Raw genomic sequence first — 18,016 nt, forward strand, 5'->3', positions numbered from 1 at the left:
TCAAGGTTTGCAAGTTCATGTTTGACTCCTGAAACCTGAACACAAACATCTCAGCTTGCTCATCAGTACAGCAGTCAGGAAGTACTGTTCTCTGAGATTTGGATGAGGCATTACATTAAAGCTCCGCCTGTTCTCCACTATGAATGTTAAAGGTCCCTCTCCAGTTATTTAAAAAAAAGAGCAAAGGAGCTCCCTTTGATGCCTTGGTATGCCTCACTCAACATCAGTTATCAGGTCTTCATCACAGAGTAGTTGTGGGAGCCTTTCATCTGGTAACTCTGTTGACCAGCCTGACTTCTGCGTATCCCCTGTACTCTCTTTTAGACTGATAGAATTCAAAACATATTGCCTTTGTAATATTTGTAATATTTGTGGAAGCTTGTGTGGGTTTCCTACATTACAATGGTGTCCAATCTAAGCAGACAGTATGCCAATGCTTCCAAAGTGTTTTGGGGACATAGAATCACAAAGGATATGACAATGGAGGGAGGGCATCTGGTAGTCCACCTTCCGTGTGTCGCTTGCAAAAGTATTTCCAACTAAATCCCATCTTTTAGCACCTTTATGGTTCAAGACCCTTCAGGTACTGTATATATTCAAGGATTTTCAAAATGTGATAAAGGCTTCTCCCTCTTCCACCTTTCAGTTGTCATTTCCAGACTCTTAACATCCTCAGGAGTAAAGAGTTTTTTTCTCATCTTCCCTCCAGTCATTCTGCTAATTTCCTCAACTCTGCATCCTTTGGTTTCTAACAGTTTTGCTCTGTGAAAATGGTCTTTCTATTGATTCTGTCGAGGTTGCACGTACCTTTACACATTGCGAATTTCTTTACTCCCCATCCGTGCTTCTAGTCAAACAACGCTAGCTTATCCAATCAACTACCCTGAAATCTCTTCTATGCCCTTTCCAGGTGCAATTTTCCCTGAATTGTGACCAGAACTGTGTTCGAGACTCAAACTTGGATCTAACTCATGTTGTGTAAAGTTTGCACATGACCTACTGTACCTGCCCATCCTCTATGACTTGCCATATAACTGATAGAGTTTCATATGTGCCTTTGAACACCTTATTGACCAGTCCATCTACCTTTAATCATCTGTACATATTCTCTTCCAGGTCCCGCAATTTCCCTGCTCCACTCAATATCCTCCCGTCTCTCTTCAACAGTTCGGGCGTGTTTCGTCAAATGCATTACATTCCAAGTTGTGAGAGCAGCTATCGTTGGGAGTCTTTGCGATCATGTCATGGGTCTCCCAGAATGATGGCAAACGGGGAATATGTTTGCATGAAGTGAATGCAGGCAGTCATGGGACACTGGGTGAACCTCACGTTCCGCAAACATTGTGCAGTCACGAACATCCCATTGGGATCTTGGCTGCAAGTGCAATGTAAATAGATTACATGGTCTGTAGGTTTTCTTGGAACATCCGTAATGATCCACCGGGACATCAGGTAAAATTATATTCTCTAAAATTTGAGAATTTACTTAAATCTTATATCCATCCCACAACATGAAGAAGTAAAAATCTTTGCATTATGACTCTGTGGCAATATACAGACATGTGAATTTAAGAGTCTAATGGCTTGTAGAAAGAAGCTGCCCTGTAGTCTATTGGTCCTGGCTTTAATGCTGTGGTACTACTTGTCAGATGGAAGCAACTGAAACTGTTTATGGTTTGGATGACTAGTGTCCCTGATGATCTTCCAGGCCTGCTTTCTGCACCTGCTGCTATAAATGTCCTCAATGGAAGGAAATTCACAAATACAGATGTGCTGAGCTGACCGAACCACTCTCTACCCAGCGATCAATATTGCTGCAGTTCCTGTACCAGGCCTTCTACCTATTGCATTCTGTGAATTGACAGCTCGAGCCAGACCCACGTCAAGAAATTTGGGTGGATCAGTGCCTCAGGGTATTACTGGTAATTCGCACCAGAGCCACATACAGCAGGATGAAGGCTGATTTATACTTGTGCGTACGGGCTACGCCGTAGGCCTGATTTATACTTTTGCGTAGTCCTACTCCATAGCGAGCACGCATAGTTGTGTCTGCGTCGCTCTGCAATTCACTGCCAAAATGCTAATTGGCGGTGGGGTTTCTATGCCACTCTGTTGAGTTTCTTCGTGAGAGACATGGACGAGGAAATGCATTTCAAATATTTTTGGATGTAGGCAGGTAGATTTGACAATTTGGTTCATCGTCTCCAACCATTTATTTCGCATCAGTGTACGGACATGACAGAGAAAAGCAACCGGAAATGCAATGGTACCAAGCGGACCAATGACAGTTGTTGCAGTCTGCGTCACCGCGACGTGTGAGGTACATTTTTGGGGAGGTGTGCATCACCCTACAGCGTAGAGTATGGCGTAGGGTAGGCGATACCTACGGCGTAAATTTGATGCACAAGTATAAATCAGCATTGACAGAGAAGAAAACTGGCCAGAGTCTATAATGGATATGGTACTGTGATATTTATTTTCAGAATCAGAATCAGAATTAGAATCAAATCTTTTCATTACTGACTTAGATGATATGAAATTTGTCATTTTGTGATAGCAGTGCAGTGCAAAGACATAAAATTACTATAAATTACAGAAATAAATCAATAGTGCAATAAAAGCAATAAAGAGGCAGAGATCATGGGTTCATGAAGCATTCAGAAATCTGATGGTGGGGGGGGAAGATCTGTTTCTATAATCACTGAACGTGGCTCTTCAGGCTCCTGTACCTCCTCCCTGATGGTAATGAGAATGGGACATTTCCTGGATGGTGAGGGTCCTGAGTGTTGGATGCCACTTTCTTGAGGTACTGCCTCTTGAAGGTGTTCTTAATGGTAAGGGAGGGCTGTGCCTGTGATGCAGAACAACTCTCTGTAACCACTTGTGATGTGCAGTGGAGCCTCCGTACTGGGCTGTGATGTACCCAGTCAGAATGGGCTCCACTGTACATCTACATTAATTTCTAAGAGTCTTTGGTGACCTACCAAATTATCTCAAATTCCTAGCGTAGCAGAGCAGCTGGTGTATATTCTTCATGCATTTTTGGAATAATAGTCTCACTATGGCCAGCTGAAAATTGCAATTCAGATTTTTAAAATCTCGAAATGTAGCCTTTGTTTCAACATAAACTGCAACTTAGTTTGGAATGTTCTGAAGGACCACTGCTTTCTCTTCGTGAGGGAAACCGGCTGACGTCCTCGACTAGGAAACATAACAACATATGAATTTGCCCCTGTAGCCTACCGTGTCATTCATTCAGACAAGGGCTGAACTCCTGTCTCAGTGTTATTCTCCAGTAGCATCAAAATCAAAATCAGAATCAGGTTTATTTTCACTGTTGTTTTGTGGCAGTGGTACAGTGCAGATGTAACATACAATAAAAATAAGTAAATAAGTAAGAGTAATAAATAAATGAATGACTGAATGAATGAATGTAATGTGAGTTCATGGACTGTCCTGAAATCTAATGGCAGAGGGGAAGAAACAGTTTCCAAAGCATAGAGTATAGATGTTCAGGTTCCTGTACCTCCTCCCTAATGATAGTAATGAGAAGAGGGCATGTCCCAGATGATGAATGTGCTTAGAATCAGAATCAGAATCAGGTTTAATATCACTGGCATATGAAATTTGTTGTTATGCCGCAGCAGTATGTCACAATACATAATAATAAAAAAACTATAAATTACAGTAAATGTATATATGTATATAATTTTAAAGTTAAGTTAAATAAATAGTACAAAAAGAGAAAAAAAAGTAGTGAGGTAATATTCTTAGGTTCAATGTCCATTCGGAAATCTGAAGGCAGAGGAAGAGAAGCTATTCCCGAATTGGCTGAGTATGTGCCTTTAGGGTCCTGTCCCTCCTTCTTGGTGGTAGCAATGAGAAGAGGGCATGTCCTGGGTGATGACAGCCTTAAAGATGGATGCCACCTTTTTGAGCCATTGCTCCTTGAAAATGCCCTGGGTGATGGGGAGGTTAGTGCCCATGATGGAACTGACTGAGTTTACAACTTTCTGCAGCTTTTTTCGATCCTGTGCAGTGCCCCCCGCCCATACCAGACAGTGATGCAGCCAATTAGAATGCTGTCTATGGTACATCTATAGAAATTTGTGAGTGTCTTTGGTGACAAACCAAATCTCCTCAATCTCCAACTGAAGTGTAGCCACTCTCATGACTTCTTTGTAACTGCATTGATATGCTGGGCCCTGGATAGGTCCTCAGGGATGATGACACCCAGGAACTTGAAATTGCTCACCCTTTCCACTACTGATCCCTTGATGAGGACTGGTGTGTGTTCCATCATCTTACCCTTTCTGAAGTCCACAGTCAATTCTTTGGTCTTGTTGACACACTCAACCAGCTGATCTATTTCACTCCTGACCGTCTCCTCATCACCACGTGAAACTCTGCCAACAACAGTTGGATCGTCAGCAAATTCATGGTGGGTGCTGGAGTCAGAGGAGTGCCAGTGAGATGCTATCCGCTGTAGACCTGTTGTGACGAAAGGCAAATTGCTGCAGACCCAGGTCCTTGCTCAGACAGGAGTTAATTCGAGACATGACCAACCTCTCAAGCACTTTATCACAGTAGATGTGAGTGTTAACAGATGATAGTCAGTGAGACAGTTCAATTCACTTGCTATTATCTACCTATCAGTTTTCAATGATCTGAGACCCATTGCCTTCCAGGGAAGAGCATTTCAAAGACTCACCTCTCTCTGAATGAAGAGATTTCTCCTCCTGTAAGTATTAGTCCTTATTCCCAGGTCTCATCCGCGGTTTAGGCTTGCCAACCAGAGGAAAGCGCCGAACCTGTTGAGCCCCATAAAAATTCAGTAAGTTTCAATCAAATCTCCTCCTGCTCTGCCTATGACACTGTCTCAGTCAATTCAATCTCTCTTTATACAGCAAATCCACCATTTGATTGAATTAGATTTAGATTATGAGAACACTCAGTCCTCTTTTATTGTCATTTAGAAATGCATACATGCATTAAGAAACGATACAATGTTTCTCCAGAATGATATCACAGAAAAACAGGACAAACCAAAGACTAACATGACATAATCACAACATATAGTTACAGCAGTGCAAAGCAATACCATAATTTGATGAAGAAAAAACCATGGGCACGGTAAAAAAAAGTCTCAAAGTCCCGGAGTCGATCGACACCTGAGTCCCTGATAGCAGGCAGCAAAAGGGAGAAAATCCCTGCCATAAACCTCCAGGCACCGTCAACTTGCTGATGCCTTGGAAGCAGCCGACCACAGCCGACACTGAGTCCGCCCATCCGAAAACTTTGAGCCTCCGACCAGCCCCTCCGATATCAGCCTCCTGAGCGTCACCCTCTTGCCGAGCGTCTTCGATCTCGCCTCGGCCGCTGATACAAGCAAAGCCAAGGATTCGGGGCCTTCTGCTCCGGAGATTCCGGTTACCACACAGTAGCAGCTAGAGCGAAGCAGGTATTTCGGAAGTTTCTCCAGATGTTCCTCCGTACTCTCACGTCTGTCTCCATCAAATCAGAATTGTGCACGGTACAATTACAGATTACAGATATCATCCACCAGAGAGGCCGTGCACGCTGCCATCTTCTCTTCCTCCTTTAGGTAATTCGATTAACTATTTTAGAATAATTTATTGTGAAATGGCATAGTGGTTAGTGTAATTCTATTACAATGCCAGACATCGGATTGGATTCAATTCCTGCTGCTGTCTGTAAGGTGTTGGTAGGTTCTTCCCATGACCACGTGGCACCTGGTTTGCTCTGGGTGCTCCACTTTCCTCCCATATTCCAAAAATGTGCGGGCTAAGGTAAGTAAGTTGTGGGCATACTATTTGGTACTGGAAGCCCAGCACAATCCTCGCTGATTTGATTTGATTTGATGCATATGATGCATTTTTCTGTGTATTTCTAAGTACCTGTGACAAATAAAGCTAATCTTTCAAATAATCTTTATTAACTGTTCCCTGAAATGTCTACCAAATTTGAAAAAGGAGATCCAGCTTGTTGAAGCAACTCGCAATTCTTACTTGCAATTCTTTTACTTTGCCTTGAATTGAAATGCGTGTATGAGCTTTATGATATCCTCTATTAGCCTGGTTCCACAAAAGTGGTCAAGCTGAAGGAATTTACTGGACCTTTGATGAGGTAATTAACACCTTGGGCTGAGCTAAATCATTATGTGTGCATTAAAATTTCCAGAAATCTTCCAATTACTTTCGTGTTAAGGGTAAGGAGTCACAGATAGTAAAAAAAAAATGGGAATTGCTGCATTAGTAGTTTTAAGTGATCTGTAGACGAACAATGATAAGATTTCAAAACCCATTAGCTGGGCTGGAGCAGCAAAAGAGATGCGCTAAGGGATTTCTAAAAAAGACATCATGAATTTTTCTCCTTACTGTAAACAGTATTACCCAGCAGTGTCCTGAAGGAAAAATTGTGAGCCTTTCGAAGACTCAAAGAGCTAACAAGATGATTGAAATGGAGTGAATGGATAATATAGATCCAAATGCTTTACCCTACTGCAGTTGATCAAAGATCAGTTTAAGGAGGGGTGCCAGGCAGAACATTATCCGCTGGGTAATTTCACTCGTGGTATGTTACCAAGGAAGAACCTTCAAATAGATATGATGACTAAGTGGGATAGAGTTTGTTAAATGTGTTCAGGAAAGTTTCCTTAATCTGTACATAGAAGTCCCAACAAGAGAGCGTGTGATACCTGATCTCCTATTGGGGAATGAGACAGGGCAGGTGATAAAAGTTTGTGGAGGGGAACACTTTGCATCTAGTGATCATAATACCATTAGTTTCAAAGTAAATATGGAAAAAGATAGGTCTGGTCTGCGGGTTGAGATTCTAATTTGGGGAAAAGCCAGTTTTGATGGTATCGGAAAAGTTCCGGCAGGAGTGGGTTAGGACAGGCTGTTTTCTGGCAAAGGTGTACTTGGTAAGGGGGAGATCTTCGAAAGTGAAATTTTTAGAGTACAAAGCTAGTATGTTCCTGTCAGAATAAAATGTAAAGAGAACAGATTTATGGTACCCTGGTTTTCAAGAAATAATGAGGTCCTGGTTAGGAAAAAAAGGAGGTACGTAGCAGGTATAGGCAGGTAGGAACAGCGGAGGTGCTTATGAAGTATAAGAACTGTAAGAAAACATTTAAGAAAGAAATCAGGAGGGCTAAAAGAAGGAGGTTGCCCTAGCAGATAAGGTGAAGGAGAATCTTAAGGGGTTCTACAGATAAGTTAAGAGCAAAAGGATTGCAAAGGACAAAATTGGCCCTTTGAATGATCAGAATGATAATCCACGCATGGAGCTAAAAGAGAGGGGAGAGATCCTAAATAGATTTTTTGCATCTGTATTTACTTGAGAGATGGTCACAGAGTCTATAGAAGTGAGGCAAAGCAGTAGCAAGATAATGGACCATAATTAGTTACAGAGGAGGAGGTGTTTGCTGTCTTGAGGAAAATTAGGGTGGATAAATTCCCAGTGCCTGACAAGGTATTTCCTTGGACCCTGTGAGAGGCAAGTGCAAAAATTTCAAGAACCCGAGCAGAGATACTTAAATTATCATTAGCAACAGGAGAGGTGCAGGAGGATTGTAGGATAGCTAATGTTGTTCAACTGTTTAAGAAAGGCTCTAAAAATAAACCAGGAAATTATAGGCCGTGAGCCTGACATCAGTCATGGGAATGTTAGATAGGGTAGTAAAGGAAGTTTTTTGGCATATTGACTTGACCTTCATAAATCAAAGTATTGAGTACAAAAGATGGGATGTTATATTGAAGTTGTGTAAGATGTTGGTGAGGCCAAATTTGGAGTATTGTGCGCAGTTCTGGTCACCTATCTACAGGAAAGTGTAAATAAGGTTGAGAGAGTAGAGAGAAAATTTACAAGGATGTTGTTGGGACTGGGAGACCTGAGTTATAAGAAAAGATTTAAATAGGTTAAGACCTTATTCCTTGGATGGTAGATGACTGAGGTATAGAAAATTATGGGGGGTATAGATAGGGTAAATGCAAGCAGGCTTTTTCCACTGAGGTTGTGTGGGACTACAAGTAGAGGTCATGGGTTCAGGCTGAAAGGCGAAATTTTTGAGAGGAACATGAGGGGAAACTTCTTCACTCAGAGAATTGTGAGAGTGTGGAACAAGTTGCCAGCGCAAGTGATGCATATGAGCTCGATTTCAACATTTATGAGATGTTTGATAGGTATGAAAGGCTATGTTCTGGATGCAGGTCAATGGAACTAGGCAGCTTAAATGGTTCAACATGGACTAGATAGGCTGAAGGGCCAGTATCTGTGCTGTAATTTTCTACGACTCTATGACTAATTCTTGCGCAGATGGAAATATGGAATGTGGTAAGAAGCGAGAAGTTGAGAATATGATTGCTTAAAAAGGGACAGCATCATGAGCCGCTCACCCCTTCTTTCCTCTAAGGAATTTTTCATGTGCACTCTAATGTTTCCTTCGTTGAAAGTGGCTTTGTGTTAATGATGGCGTAAGCAGATAGCATAAGGTAGATAAATTAATTTTTGGTGATATATTAATAATAAAGGTCTTATGAGCAGGTTTATAGGAAACACTTACTGTTTAAAGTATCAATCTAGAAGTTTATTATTAAACAATAGCTTTCTGCTTCTCCACCTCAGTTTAGTTACTGGATTTTATGTGCTTTGGAATTTCATCTCTTAGTTACACCTTTACCTACCTCAATTTCTCTTTTAGGACTCTCTGCATAGCCTAACCATTTGATTAAGTTTCTGGCCACCTCTCTATAAGCAGAGCCAGATGGTGGGGTGGGGTGGGGTGGTGGTGGTCGCGATGATGCCCAGCTGTGACGTCTGTCAAAATTGTGGCTCACACTAAGCTATTTTTTAGGTTTTTAAGGATGGTTTTTGGGGCTGTGCGGGGAGTTGGGGCAGTTTAGTGTTCAGGAACAGGAATGAGGGGAGTTGAAGGTTAGGGGAAGTAAATGAAAAGTCAAGGCAGGAGCCAGTCCTGGTTGGTAAGCTCTATGATTGAAGGCCAGTGATCCCTGTGAACAGATGTTGGTTTGACGGGCGCTGAGATGTAGGCCAGTAATCCCTGTGGATGAGGGCCGGTGGTGAGTTCTCCTAGGTTGGTGAGTTCAGGGATTGGAAGTCTATGCGGGCAGGAGGCATGAGGGCATGTGAGCACAGTGAGTTCCCGCTTCAGATGTCCATGTGATTCTGAATTTCAAAGCCTGGAGTTGAAAGCCTGAAAGCCCTGTGATTGGTAAGTGTTTGGGCCGAATCCGAAGGCTGAAGCCCGTGGGACAAAGACCAAAGTTGGGGAGTCCGAAAGTCTAGGCCCGAGGCTTGAAATCCCTGGGTCAATGTATCTGAAAGTTGGAGGTCCGATGTCTGCAGGTCCGGGTCAGAGTCTGGAAGGTTGGAGACTTACAGGTGGCTGGTCCTGGGGCTGGAAGCCTGCCTGTGTGTGTGAGTGGGTGTGTGGGTTGGAGGGAGAAATGGGTCTTGTTTGCCTTTTTTTTTTGTTGCTGTTGTCATGTGTTTGTTGCTTGTGTTGTTCTGCTGAACATTGTGGGCGTGCTATGTTGGCGCCGGAATATGTGGTGACACTTGGGGTCTGCCACAGCACATCCTTAGGAAGTGCTGGTTGTTAATGTAAATGTTGCATTTCTTTGCACATTTTGATGTGCATATAATAAATAAATGAATCTGAATCTAAAGCTGAGAGAGAGCAGGGCAGGGCACTTTCCTCATATTCCACTCCCAACATCCACACAAGAATCCACAGTTCAGCATCAATCCACATGGGTCACTGGCTTTTATCGTGGAGTACTCCAACCTGGATTCTGGCTCCTGCCCTGAGTGGAAAGATTAGGGGAATTAGGAGCTATAGGGAACTGGCTCAGAGAAGGAGTGGAGATCTGAGGCAAATAAGCCGTGATCAATTAAATGGTAGGGCAGATATGAAGGGCCAAGTGGCTTACTCCTGCCCTAATTTTCTTCTGTTTCTGGCAGTGCACATCTCATTGTCTCTGAAAATCTTTGCTAGTGACTTATTATAAAGAAAAATAGGTAGCTTCTCATCTTTCATTCGAAAAGAGTTTTAATCTACAGTGTGATCAGACTCATGGAATAGTCAAGCCTAAATGAGCAAAGAACAACCTGATACTCAAATATCCCTTACCAAAGGCCCCTGGAATCTTCTCCAAAATCCATCTTTCTTTCCCATTTTCTGAAGTCTTCAAAAATTCCATCTTTAGCTTTCTGCTTCTTTGCCACTGAACCTGTCTTCGACACTGTGCTTTCTGTACTGGTGAGTGCTCTGAGAGGTTGGAATTTGCTCTGAGGTTACTGGACAGTGGAAGTTGTTGCACCTTATCAATGCAAAGTTCACTTCTCTCTTCCCAAAGGGAAAGAAAACAGAAGGACTAAATTCTTCCTGATTATAATTAAAGTAAAGAACAGCATATCCTTCTTTCACTGAACTGGACTTTACAGCCAAGATTATTTGGCAACAGCAACCTATCATGAAGGATCCCAGTGTTGAAGATGCAGTGTTGGGGAGTCAAAAATAAACGGTTGCTATGAAGACATGGAATGTTGATAAATGAAGCAAGGTGGTCTTGAGAGAGTGCTTCAGATGGTTCAGAAGCAATGACTACAAGGCTAAAGAATGTCTAATGTAAACTCAAGGCATTCTGAGTTCAGCAGAAGGGCACAGTGCTGACAGAAAGGTATTGGTGCTGATCATTCCTGGAGTTCCATTATTTAAAGAAAGGAAATGTTGAAGTGAAATTTTACACTGAAGTAATTGAAGGTGTTTGCTCAATCTGAGTACAGTTCCACAGATCACAACCATCCTTAGGTGCCTATATCATTTGGTTATTTCCCAGATCATCTGGGATATTAGTGAGTTCCAGGGTTGGGAACCCTCAGATGTAAATTTTAAGATTCACGATTGTTTATTGTCATTCTTCAGTACACAAGTATGAAGGAAAACAGAATGATTGTTACTCTGGATCCAATGTGCAAAAAAAAACAATAGGCGTAAAGAACTTAATATAAAAAACAAAAAGCACAATAGCACGATTGAAGTCTCCTGCAATTATGAAGAGACTGTCCAGATATTCGTAAAGCTCTCCCAGTGCGACCTTGGTGTTAGCGCTAAGGGGAGGGAGGGAAGGGGGAGAGGGTGTGGATATAGATAGTGATGATGAATGCAACAGTAAACTCTCTGAGCAGGCAGACTTGGTTAGTTAGAGGATACAAAAGGTTAATTTCCACTCTCTATCTTTTGAATAATGTATGATTGACACTCACTAGCACGGTACAGACCACCAGCAGAATCAGAACTCATTAGGTCTCCCCCTGCTGCGTCACTAGTAATAAAATAGCAGTTCAGCCAAGGGGCTCAGTTGTTGTTCAGATCAAACATCAGAATGGAGAAGAAATGTGATCTAAGTGGCTGACCGTGGACTGTTTGTTGTTGCCAGATGGGATGGTTTGAGATTCTCAGAAACTGCTGATCTCCTGGGGTTTTCACGCACAGCTGTCTCCAGCATTTACAGAGAATGGTGCAAGAAAGAAAAAACATCTAGTGAGTGGCAGTGGGTATGAAACAAATGTGGGCCAATGGGACTAACTTAGATGGGCACCTTGGTTGGCATTGATAATTGGGCTGAAGGCCAATTTCCATACTGTTTAAGTCTATATCTCTAATGTTGCTGTGTTTCAAAAATAGAACTCATGAGGAGAATTAGGGATGTGCAATAAAAATTGGCTGTGTTATTGATGACCAGATCCTTGAAAATGAATTTACCCTTCATGTGAATATACTCAACTATGGCTTACCTGCTGTGCTTAAGCAAATGTAATTCCAAAACCTTTTTGGATAATGTTTGAATACAATGTGTATAAAAATGTTGGCCTCATCGGTAATTAGGTGTGTTACTTAACAAATCCATTCTAGTTTGGCATTCATTGCCTATTCATGGTTTTGACGTAGATATAGGTCAAACTTGTCAGATGGGCTGTCTGAAGGCATTACTGAGCCACCATTTTCTGTTCCCAGAATGAGACTTTCCTTTCCAGGACATCAGAGATGTTTTCCTTCTTCAAAGAATAGGGTTTTCCTTTTCCCACCATTGATGCTGACCTCACCCACACCTCTGTTTCCCAGACAGTAGTGCTCATCCCTTCTTCCTACTGCCTTACATGGATAGAGTTCCTCTTGGTCTCACCTAACATCCCATGAGCCTCTGCATCCAACATATCATACTCAGCAAGTTCCGCCAACTTCAATGGGATCCTACCACCAAACACATCTTTACCTCTTCCCTGCTCTCTGCTTACTATAAGGATTTCTCTCTCTGTGATTCCCTTGTTCATTCGTCTCTCCCCACTAATCTTCCTCCAGGCACTTATCCCTGCAAACAGCCAGAGTGATACACCTGTCCATTCACCCCATCCCTCACCTCCATTCAGAGCCCCAAACAAGTTTTCTAGGTGAGGCACCCTTCACCTGTGAATCTGCCATGGTCATCCAGTGCTTCTGAAGTGGCCTCTTCTACGTTGGTGAGATTAATCGTAAATTGGGGTACCGCTTTGTGGCAACTTCTTGTTGTCCCAAAATTTTAATTCCAATTCCCATTCCCATTCCAACATTTTGGTCTTGGCTTCCTCTTGTGCCACAATGAGGCCACCCTCAGGGTGGAGGAGCAGCACTTTATATTCTGTCTAGGTAACCTCCAACCTGGTGGCATGAACGTCGATTTCTCCTTCGAGTAAAAAAGACTCCCTCCCTCTCCACTCTTCTTGTATTCCCAACTTTGACCTCTTACCTCTTCTCACCTGCCTCTCACCTTCCCCTGTGTCCCCTGCTCCTCCCCATTCTCCTATGGTCCACTCTCCTCCCCTACTTGATTCTTTCCTCTCCGGCCCTTTACCTTTTCCAGCCACCTGGCTTCACCTCTCACCTTCGAGCTATCCTTCTTCTCATCTCCCACATTTTATTCGGGTATTTCCTCCCTTCCTCTCCAGTCCTGAAGAAGGGTCCAGTTCAAAACGTCAAAGTTTGTTCATCTCAATGTAGGTTGCCTGACCTGTTGAGCTCTTCCAGCATTTTCTTTATGTTGCTTTGGACTTCCAGCATCTGTAGAATCTCTTGTTTTTATATTACTGAGCCAGATGTGTTTCACAATTTAATCGAGTCAATTTGCAACTCCTGAACTTTTGACTAGACTTTCTTTACTAAGTTGCTTGAATTTAAATATCCCAGCTACCCTAGTGGGATTTAAACACATATCTCTGGATCAGTGGTCCAGAACTCTGCTAGTTAGTTGCTTAACCGTTGTACCACCTTGCCACTTGTCTGAACTCTACCTTTTCAGGACTTAGAATATGTTAAGAGGTGGTAAGTGAAGCTTATAACAGCACAGTAAAAAGTTCAGGTTGAAGCAGCCCTCACTGAAATGGGTATTTTGATTAATCATAGCAAATTATAATCAATATAAACTTAAAACTAGCATCCTTCCCTTGTGCTCTTCTGCACCAATTGCTTTGAATATAGTTCTTTCCTCCCTTGCCCACTTTCATTTGCAATATTCGCCCTTAAGGCAGGGGTGCACAACCTGGGATCCATGGAATCCTTGCTTAATGGTGTTGGTCCAGGGCATAAAAAAGATTGGAAACCTCTGCCTCAAGGTTTTTTCCTGAAAAAAATATTAATGTAAAAATACAGTTACAGTTGCCCGCAGAGCTGTTACACTGCATTCATATTATTGCCACATGTTTACCACCTTTCCAAGTAATAGATTGTTGAAAAGCTATACCCAGTAAAAAGCTGGGGTTTTAAGTCAACTTTTTATTCCAATTATATAAAAATTAATCAAAATTAAATATGGTTAAAATGATTGCTGAGTTACAGTTGGATTATCTCATCAATTTTCAGAAGGCATAAGTAATTTATTAATCAGCCTTAGCATTCTGTAAACACTTCATATCCACTGAACTGATGTGTGTGTGCTCCCAGCCATTGCATAGGTATTTAATAAGGCAGTGTTCCTTTTGGAGTGGTGAGATGCAAACTGGATTCTGATGTGTCTTAGAACCAAGAGCTGCACCCTTTCATATATGGGTAGCACATACAAAATGTTGGAGGAACTCAGCAGGTCTGCATCAATGCAGAGAAATAAACAGTCGATGTTTCTGGCTGAGACCCTTCATCAGGACTAGGACTGTTTATTCCCCTCCATAGATGCTACCTGACCTGCAGAGTTCCTCCATCATTTTGTGTGTTTTGCTCTGGATTTTCGGCATCTGCAGAATCTCTTAAGTTTTTTATATATGAGTGTTAGTTGAGGTCAGACAATATACGTAACGCATTGATGGGGGAAAGTGTATAGCACTCTTCATTCTAATATCATTATATAAACAGGCAGCATTATTAGAAGTAAATGAATCAAGTTATAACTATTGAAATGAAAATACTCAGTGGCTCATCTCCAGCGCTTCCTCAAACTTCCTTCATAAAGCACCGAAACATGTAAAAGGTGCAATATCCAGTTGGTTATCACATCCAATCGGTTTGTTCAAACTGTCACAGCTTTTCGGCTGTGTGGATCAACTCTGTCACAAAGGGAATATGACTACTCCCGAGACCAACTGGTATTAATGAATCCGTCATGTCACCAGGAAATCCATCTGTGTGAAATATTTTGAGTGCATGTTTCAGTGTCTGAGCACATTACAATGGCTGCTCACTATTTCTCCCTTTCTCGTATTATTTCTCACCTCTGTGGTAGCTTCCAGTGCAGTTTCTCTGTAGCTTCCTGGAGGGATAACTAACTTCCACATGAAGCTTGACAAGGAATCGGCACTGTGATGGATCACTGCAAATCTCTTAGTGAACGTGTACGTCTCCCTGTTAGCCACCTTTCAGAGTGTGGACAGCCATGGCACTGTTCCAATGGTCTTCTAGGGTAATTTCATAATATTTTGTCGATGTGTGTGAAAGTTAGTAATGGATCAAATTATCAAATACTGGCAAATTCCAATGGAGACATCAATAAAGAGCTTTGGCCATGCACAGCCCCACAGCTCAGCAAGTATAGTTGTTGCTTCATAAGCTCCACTGTCCCTGGTTTCATTATGATCTCTGATGCTACGTGTGTGGAATTTGCATGGTCTCATCGGGACCACGTGGGACTGCCCTTCACAGATGCTCTGGTTTTCCTTCAGATCCTAAAGACATGCGGATTGGTGGGATAATCAGCTATTCAAAGTGTGCTAGGTTGAAAGATCTGGGGAAGTTGATAAGAATGTGGGGCCAAGTGAGATCAGTGAAAATGGGTGCTTAATAGTCAGTTGGTGGGCGTGTTCTCATACTATACGACTTGAAGAACACTCTGGAGTGGCTTTTTCTGGCACAGGCTTAGAGGCTTGGACATTATTTTCTGTCGATTTCCAGCTCATTGAGGTTATCAAATTGCCAGCATAAACAGGGTAGTCCAATTCATTACCTTCACCATCATCAGAGAGTCATTAATGACCCAGTTATTTGGGAGGCAGGACTGAAAATCAGTGCATTAACTCATGAAATCAACAATTTAGCATTGACATGTTATACAATGACAGAGCAATACACTATTCAATCAAACCTTTTAAACCACCATGTTCATACTGATCATCTACTCCAATCCCATTTAGCAGAACTTGGTACATAGTCTACTGTACCTTGATAATTCAAGTGCTTGTCCAGATATTACTTAAATATTGTGAAAGATTCTGCCTCCGTCAACCCCTCTGGCAGTGTGTTCCAGATTTCACCCTCCTATGGGGGAATAACATTTCTCCTCGGGTCCCTACTAAGCCTGCTACTCTTCCCCTTATACCCATCCCCGCCGGTCTTCTGCATGGGGAAGCAATTCTATCTGCCCAATCTATGCTTCTCCATCTTTGATTCTCCGCTACTGTGAGAAGTTTGCATGATCTCCCCTTCACTCTGTGTGTGTGTGTGTGTGTGTGTGTGTGTGTGTGTGTGTGTGTGTGTGCATGCGTGTGGGTGTGTGTGCGCGTGTGCACATGCGCGATGAGTACTCAAGAACTCAAAGGGTCTTGACGGACAAGTGAGAGTGTATGGACTGCAGGGCTAAGGGGAAATGAGGAGGAGGGTCTGATTGTTCTGTATAGAGCTGACATGGATTCAAAGTGCTTAATGTCCTCTGTGTTGTAATCCAGGAAGCACCATTTTTCTCTGTTTGAACTTTGAACTTTGAGATACAGCATGGTAACAGGTCCTTCCAGCTGAGCGAGCCCGCACCACCCAATTACACTTTTAAGACGAATTAACCTGTGTGTCTTTTGAATTTAGGAATATACTGGAGCACCTAGAAGAAACCCACATGGTCATGGAAGAACGTACAAATTCCTTACAGACAGTGGCAGAATTGAACCCAGGTCACTGGTGCTGTAATAGTGTTACACCAACCGCTACTCAACTGTGCCATTCTTCAGTTGCCTGGTGCATCAGATAGGCTTACTGCATCTCAAAGCATTAATTGATTGCTCCAACTTCTTCCACCCTGTATTTCAGAAGAAAGAAAACCCGGAGAAAAAAGAGGCAACTGGAAGTAAACCCCAGCAGCTGATGTGAGTACCTTTCTTGACGTCTGACACAGCAGCTCGTCCTGCAAGAAGTAGGGAGAGTGACTCAGTGGGACTTCTGTTAATGGAGATGTTGCAGGGAAGCTCAGCATGGTTTGTGAGGCAGCAGAGAGTGGCACTAGATATTAAGAGGCTGGGATCATTTCAAGGGAAGCAAGAGGACCTTAGAGAGCAATTAGATGATGAAAATGTGATTGTAAGGAGGGGGTAAGGGTGGGTTGGGGTTGGGGAGGTTGGAGGAGGGGGGAGTTTGTGTATCAAGCTTGAGTTGGTGATGTGGGACCATGCGGAGTTGTCTTAAGATGGAATAGTTTTCATTGGTTACATTTTACGTTGCCATTTACTCCCACAACATTGCAGAATGAGTCCAGAAAAAAATCCAAATTTTCATGTCTCCTGTTGGATTAGGGTGTAGAATTGTTCCTTTTCTTGGAGTTTCCTATATTTACTTGTTTTTGTTGTATAATCAACTACATATGTGTAATGGTTCAGTGAATTTTTCAGTAATTATGGTACAGTTGCTCCTGTCCTTTTCTAGAGCTTCTCTGTTTTTCTGCAGCAGGAGTCACTCCACTTCAATCTATCTATTTTATAGGCAAATTATTATCACTGAAATTTTGCCAGCCTTTCTAATCAGTTTATTGAGCCTGCTAGCATCATCCGTGTTGATGCCTTTACCCCAGCACACCACTGCACAGAAGATGGCACTGGTGACAACAGACCGGTAGAACATGTGAAGGAGAGGCCTGCATAGTCCAAACGACCTCAGTCTCTTCAAGAAGTAAAGGCAACTCTGGCACTTCTTATACACAGCCTCTGTGATGGTGCTTCACTCAAGTCACCCCAGGTATTTGTAGGTCCTCATCATATCCATGTCCTCACCATCAGTAGTCACAGGGAGCAGTGCAGGCTTCGTCTTCCTAAAGTCCATCACCATCTCCCTTGTTTTACTGATGTTGAGATGCACCATTTGACAAAGTCCTCCACCAGGGCCCTGCATACATCCTCTTGTCCTCCCCTTATACACTCAACTATCACTGAGTCATCAGAGAAATTCTGCAGATGACATGACTCAGTGTTGTATCTAAAGTCTGAAGTATGAAGAGTAAACAGGAAAGCAGTCAACACAGTCCCTTGTGGGGTCCCAGTGCTGCTTATGGACATGTCTAACACACATTTCTGAAGCCACACAAACTGTGGTCTGCCGTTCAGGTAGTCCATTATCTGGGATATGATGGAAGTGCCAACCTGCATCGAGCAGAGCTTTCACCCCAGCAATGAGGGCTGCATGATTTTGAAAACACTCAAGAAAGCAAAAAACATGATTCTCACAGTGCCTCCCTGCTTATCCAAGGCTCTG

The 18,016-nt window shown here is 42.6% G+C and overlaps 1 long non-coding RNA gene across 1 annotated transcript in view; it reads left to right on the forward strand.

Moving 5' to 3' along the window:
- Nucleotides 1-18,016, forward strand: part of LOC140198587 (uncharacterized) — a 97,967-nt gene that overhangs the window by 26,015 nt on the left and 53,936 nt on the right. The window contains exon 4 of the long non-coding RNA XR_011886207.1: nucleotides 16,586-16,641. This is a non-coding gene — a long non-coding RNA (uncharacterized lncRNA). The remainder of the gene's footprint in view (nucleotides 1-16,585; nucleotides 16,642-18,016) is intronic.

The sequence above is a fragment of the Mobula birostris genome, chromosome 6 (assembly GCF_030028105.1).
Source record: "Mobula birostris isolate sMobBir1 chromosome 6, sMobBir1.hap1, whole genome shotgun sequence".
NCBI lineage: Eukaryota > Metazoa > Chordata > Chondrichthyes > Myliobatiformes > Myliobatidae > Mobula > Mobula birostris.